Genomic DNA, 6,284 nt, shown 5'->3' on the forward strand with positions numbered 1-6,284 from the left:
GGTGGTATGCGTCCAGCCCACACTTGGACCCAGGAGCCCTGCAGCTCCGGGAAAACTCGCTGCCTGGGCGCAAGGTGCGGGGGGCTCTATTTTTTTAAAATTAATATATATGTATGCCTTTTGCCAGACTCATAATAGATGGTTTAAATTTTTTTAAAATAAATTTAAAATCCAGGTTTTCTTAGAAATAGTTTTTATTCAATATTTTTCCAGAGTTGGAGCTGTACTTTCCTCACTCTTTGTGAGAAACATAAAACACTGTTGATTTTCAAAGGGTAATTATTTGTATAATTTAAGCAAATTTGAATTTATTTATTTATTTATTGGTGTTTTTTTTTTTTTTTTCTTTTTTTCTGATGCTTGGAATCACACTCATGACCTTGCGTTTGCCAGTTAGGTGCTGTGCTGCTGAGCTAAATCCCCAGCCCCCTGCATTTATTTATATTTAAATGAGTTTTAATAATGTAAATTACCAACTCTAGGAATCATGTTTTCCCTTTCACAAAGATTTCTTCTTATCACTGATCTTTCTCATTGTTTTTCTTGCTGATACTGTTTGTGTGTTCAGTGACAGAGACCGAATGTCAGTGATAGACATAGGGAAGCCATCTGAGGTTTTTCTGTGTGTACAACCTTTTGTGTAAGTGTGTGTTTGTGGAAACCCAGAAATGTGTTGGAATTTTTAAAAGTCATGGGGGGACATCTCTTTCTTCATATTTTTAAAATTAATTATTTAAGTGTTTTTCTCTCTCACTTTTTGCTTAGTACGTGTTTGCAGTAAGTTCGCATCCCTCATGGGGAGTTGGTCCACATATAGGGCGCATTTTAATTCTTGAGTCATCCCCTTTCCTGCCCGTTCTTCTGCGCTCCTTTCCATCCCTCGGTCACTTTCCCTTTAGCAAACCTTAACTGGCATCATAACTCATGCAATTCTGAGATTAAAAAAATGGAATTATTTGTCTTTGAGCATTTTTGTCCAGCCCACTCAGGATGTCTCTTCTCACTGAATGAGCTAGGAGTCAGACCAAGCCCAATCGATTCTTATGAATAGAATGATTTTTTCCAGGCAGCATCACACAGGTCAACCTGGGACAACTGCCTGCTTGAGAGCTCATGTCTCCTTCTGTCGTGTGCAGCATCCTCCAGCCTGCGGGTGTTCCCCTCTGCCAGGCAAGAAGTGGCTGTTTTTCCCGGAGCCGCACAGCAGGTGAGAGTGACAGTGGGCAGAAAGAAAGCAGAGTTCACAGCTCCCTGCAAGCTCTGCTCAGATAGTCAGAAATTCATTCTTGCTCCACATCTTCCCACTGTTGATTCTGATTTTTTCTTTTGCTTTCTTTCTCCTTGTTTTTATGGATAAATATTTATCTGGATACCTTTACTCTTTCTTTAAAAATGTTTCTTCAATTAACTTCTTTTTGATGAGAATAGAAAATATTTACTCAGTTTTAAAATTACATATCAGTATCTATTTATCATGAATTCTTAAGATGTAGCACATCTGATATTCTGGTGAACTTAGTCACCCACTTTTTTTATACTGATCAATTACTAAAAGCAAAATGGGAAAGTTAATTTTATTAACACCAAGCTAATCACCTAATCACGGTGTTTCTTTCTCTCTCTCTCTGTCTCTTTCAAATCCTGCCATCTGCCTAATTTCTTCACATGGTTGAATGGCTTTGTATTGTTTCCCATTTCATCCTTTTGACAGTGTACCTTTTGATCCTTTCAATAGTGTGCAGGTAATGGCTCACGCCTTTAATCCCAGCACTCAGGAGGTTAAAGCAGGAAGGTCACTGTGAGCTTGAGACCAGCCTGGGCTACGTAGTAGTTAAAGGCCAGCCTGAACTACACAGCAAGATGCTGTCTCAAAACTAATAAATAAATAATTTTTAAAATGCTATACATTCTGAATGGATTCCTTTCGTGTGCCACATCTCACTTGTGTTAAATTCCAACTTATGTCTCTGACTTCAAACTAGAAGTCTCAGGATGCAGAAGGTTTGACCTCACACTTTCAAATAAGCTGAGCTGCTTCTCACGCTGATTCCCCAGAACTTCACACCTGTCTACCTGTTGGTGATGCACAGGAAACTCTAGGACCTAGGAGGACCACATCTATCCCTACAAATGTCCAACCCAGAAGAACTACAAGTAAACACATATACATGTATGCATTTGAGCTGAATATTTGATAATTGTTTCAAATAACTTTTTCATGTGACTCACCATAAATAATTAAACATATTATGCTGTGTTAATTTTTACAACAGGGACATGTCAGCATTAAACTTTGCCATATTTGCTAAGTGTGATTCATATTTTGAGTTAGTGAGTGGACATTCACACCTGACTTCATGCCATGGAAATTACATACTGGACTTTCAGGTGGAAGAAAAAAAACTTTGGTCTTGATCACTGAAAGAGTTGAAAAGAATTATTTAGTGATATGATGCTGACATATCATTCCAAAATTGAAAGACAAATTAGTGGAATTAAATTGAAGCAAAAGATCATTAATTTGCCCCCCTAAAATTCAGTCATCAAGATTTGAGTGCTTTTGGGAAATATGGATATATAATTTATGTAAAGTAATTGGTAAATGTACACACAATTTTGCCAATTTTTTCATTAGAGATAATATAATTTTTCTCCTATTTTAACATTGTTGGGTTGTCCACAACCTTTCCTAGTTTTTTTAATTTTCATTTTAAAGAGAATAAAAAATAACAAAATAAATGACAATGACAAAAACAAAACAACATAAAAACAATAAAAATGATAAAGAATTTCAAAACAAAGTGATAGGAATTAACAGTGGTTGTTATATTACATAAGGGAAGGAACAAATGTATGGTTTTGACTGGCCATGATGCTCCATGCCTGTAATTCTAGCACTTGGGAGGCACACACAGGAGAATCTCTGTGAGGTCCAGTTCAGCCTGGGCTACACAGTACATTTAAGTTCCACCTGAACTACATACCAAAATGTTTTCTAATATCCCTACCAAATTTATAAGGCTCAATATGATTTCAATTTAGCATACACATTTGAAAAAAATGGAATGATTTTTACATTATTCTGGAAACTTCAAAACAAACAGGATTATTAGGACGTGCGCAAAGGACTTTTGAATTATAGATCAAATGCCATAGAAAAGACTAACAAATATTTACCATTCCTAATTTCCATTTAATAAGTTGTCTCAGAATTTAGTCGTGCCTAAAATACAATCTCAGGGACAGATGAATATCCAGTTATGGAAATGCAGAGAGTCTTTATTTTATAGTTAATTAGTATACAAATAATATTGTGTAAATGATTGTTGAAAATACAGTGGCTGTAAGTCACAACAGGTGGTTAATTCACACATTATAATCTATTACTATTCAGGGTCCTAACTCAGCAAGAATTAGCTGACATACTCCAATTGAGATAATTTGAGGAAAAAAAAAAAAAAAGAATGACTAATTACAAAGGTGTGAAAAAACAAGATAATACCTCAGGACTAGAAATTTTTAAGCTTTTGCCTTCCTCCTTCTGAACAACAAGGGAAATATTTATGAGGGAAATGTTTACTCACACTCAGAGAAGAGATTAAGATGTATAGATGTGTGTGTGGAAGGAAGAGGTTATGGGACCCAGACAGTTTGGGATGATCTTGCTGACCAAAAATTTAGGTCATAACTATACCAACCGCATGCTCCTCCCTCAAACAGAGGAGACTCCAGGTGTGCAGTGCAGAGAGGCACGGAAGACCACAGACCTAGAAGATCAATTAGAAAATGCAAAAAATAGAATTGGCCAAAAGAAAGAGACTGTTAAAATGCTGTGATCTCATCATTTCTTCATCCATCAAATACTATTAAATTTTCCAATTTTTGATTCTAAAATCTGAAAATTGGAGTTTGGACCAATTTTTCCAGAAACTGGGGGTATATTTGGAATAGCCTGCTATAAAATAATAGTTATGAAAGTGTATAACACTCCCATTAGGGAGACTATATGGGTAGCACTGACCATAATGTGGTTCCCTTTAGATGAATTTAATTTAAAGTGCAGTGAAAGCTTTAGCTGGCTGTGGTTTAAGGACGTTCCGAGCACTTTGGGAAACCATCAGATAAAACATGGAACATGTAAACAAAAGAAATCACTGAATATAAATACCAAATTGAAAATGCAAATGTAAATAAACACAGTTTACTGCAGACTGTAGCAAACACCTCTTTACTTAAATGGAACACAAACTTATGGACTGATTAGGGCCTTTTGACCAGGGGCAATGGAGACAAACCTAAGGCACGTCTGCTGTAGGGGCTGTGTATAACATCAAAAGTTCTAATAGTTGGCCATCACTGATCCAGGATATCCCTACTTTTATCAGTATATAGGCAAAGCTTCAGACAATAAAGGCAAGAATAAAATTAAAATTAAAAATTTCCTCAAGATACAAATATATAAATGTATGTTTAATAGTGAATCACATATCTACATTTATTGAAAGATTTAAGAAATTATAAACACTCATATAAATAAGTGTCTTATCTTAAACTCATGTAGTATGGCATATATGCCATGTTACTTTCAATTTATGATATATATACTTGCATATGATATCTCTGGAATACTAAATTAAATATCAAAATGTAATTATGTTAATTTTCCATTTGAAAAGACAGTAAGTAGAAATTCTATAACTTTTATCATAAATTAGAAGAGGATACTTCACAAGAAAGCTGAGTTTTATGAATAGCAGGCTGAGGGTTGACATTTGCAAAATTGATTTGTCTTGACATTTAGAAGAGTTCTACATGATTATGTGTACATGTTCCAACATTATGCAAACTAAAATACATCTGTAACTTTTAAAGATTTTAATAATATGGGTGCTCTAAAGGACTTTCTTTCATAAGCTTGCTTTTATTTGCTGGCAGTTTTCAGACTTGGTACATGAAACAATGTCATCTGACACTATAGTTGAATTCGAAAGTAAAACAGGTCAAAAAGTCAAGCTATTAAATTAATGTTATGGGTTCTTATTTTATGAAACAGTACATGAAAAGTTTGAAGTCAAACTTTTGAGGTTGTATATTTTGCAAGTAAAGGGAGAAGGAAGATATGCATCATGTTAAAAGGGAACAAAAAGTTCAGGGTAAGGCACACAAAGTACTGATAGCTACCCTGAATTCCAAAAGAGATAACTTTAAAAATATAAGATGATAAGTGGTGTCTACAAAATAAATTCTATGTACCAGTACTGTTCTTAGGACTTTACATACTTTAAATCATTCACCCCTCTAAAAAGTTATACTATTTTCAATTTTATAGATTAAAAGGTGCAACTAAAAAACTAAGTGACACACCCTGGGCCACAGAGAACAAATATTATTCCTAAACTCAGCCAATGTGGTTATGTGGTCATACATTTTTTGTTTAGATGATAAAAAACATTTCATTCAGAATACCTAAGGAACCAGTCTAAAACAGTAAGCAAAGATAAATGCCTTTATAGAAATTCATAGACATTCAATTAGAGGTCCCCAAAATAAGACTTTCAAATTTCTAATGAATACGTGAAAATATTAATGCTCATTAATCATTTTCAAAAGAATTTCATCATAGTGAGATATAACTAAGTTCACCAGATTAATAAATTAAAAAGAACAATGCATAATATTCCAGAATTGGAGACAAATCAGAATTTGTACATATTTTGTGTGCAAGTAAAATTTTATTTAAGAGTTTTATGAGGTGACAAAATTATCCAATACATTTAAATATTCATATCTGTGACTCATCAATTCACTTTTACCTTTATGCAAAACTGGAGTGTTTGTGCTTTTAATAATTATCCTATTCTGTATCAAAAGAGCTATTATGGGGCTGGTTTTGGATTTGTTTACATACTCCTATGCTTACGGCATGTGTTGTTTGAAAATATTGTATGATCAGACAGGAAAAATATTGTATGATCTGCAGACAGGAAAACAATAGAATAGATACTTCATTCATCCTTCTAGCTGATTGTAACTAGAAGGAGTTAAAATCAAACCTTACCACAGAAATTCTCTTTGGAAATAATTCAAGGATGGGAGCAGAGAAAGAGAGAAAAACACGTAAAGAAAAGTACCAAATGGACTTGGGACTTGCACCTAGAGACCAGAAAAAGAGCTGATCGGAGAGACACAGAGAGGAAGGCAGGTGCACAAATGACCACGAGTGTACTGCCCCCACCTCCAACAGAATGCAGAGAAAACAAAGAGGCGGGTGACTAAGGCAGTAG

The sequence above is a fragment of the Chinchilla lanigera genome, unplaced genomic scaffold (genome assembly GCF_000276665.1).
Source record: "Chinchilla lanigera isolate Chin_1 unplaced genomic scaffold, ChiLan1.0 scaffold00025, whole genome shotgun sequence".
Classification (NCBI taxonomy): domain Eukaryota; kingdom Metazoa; phylum Chordata; class Mammalia; order Rodentia; family Chinchillidae; genus Chinchilla; species Chinchilla lanigera.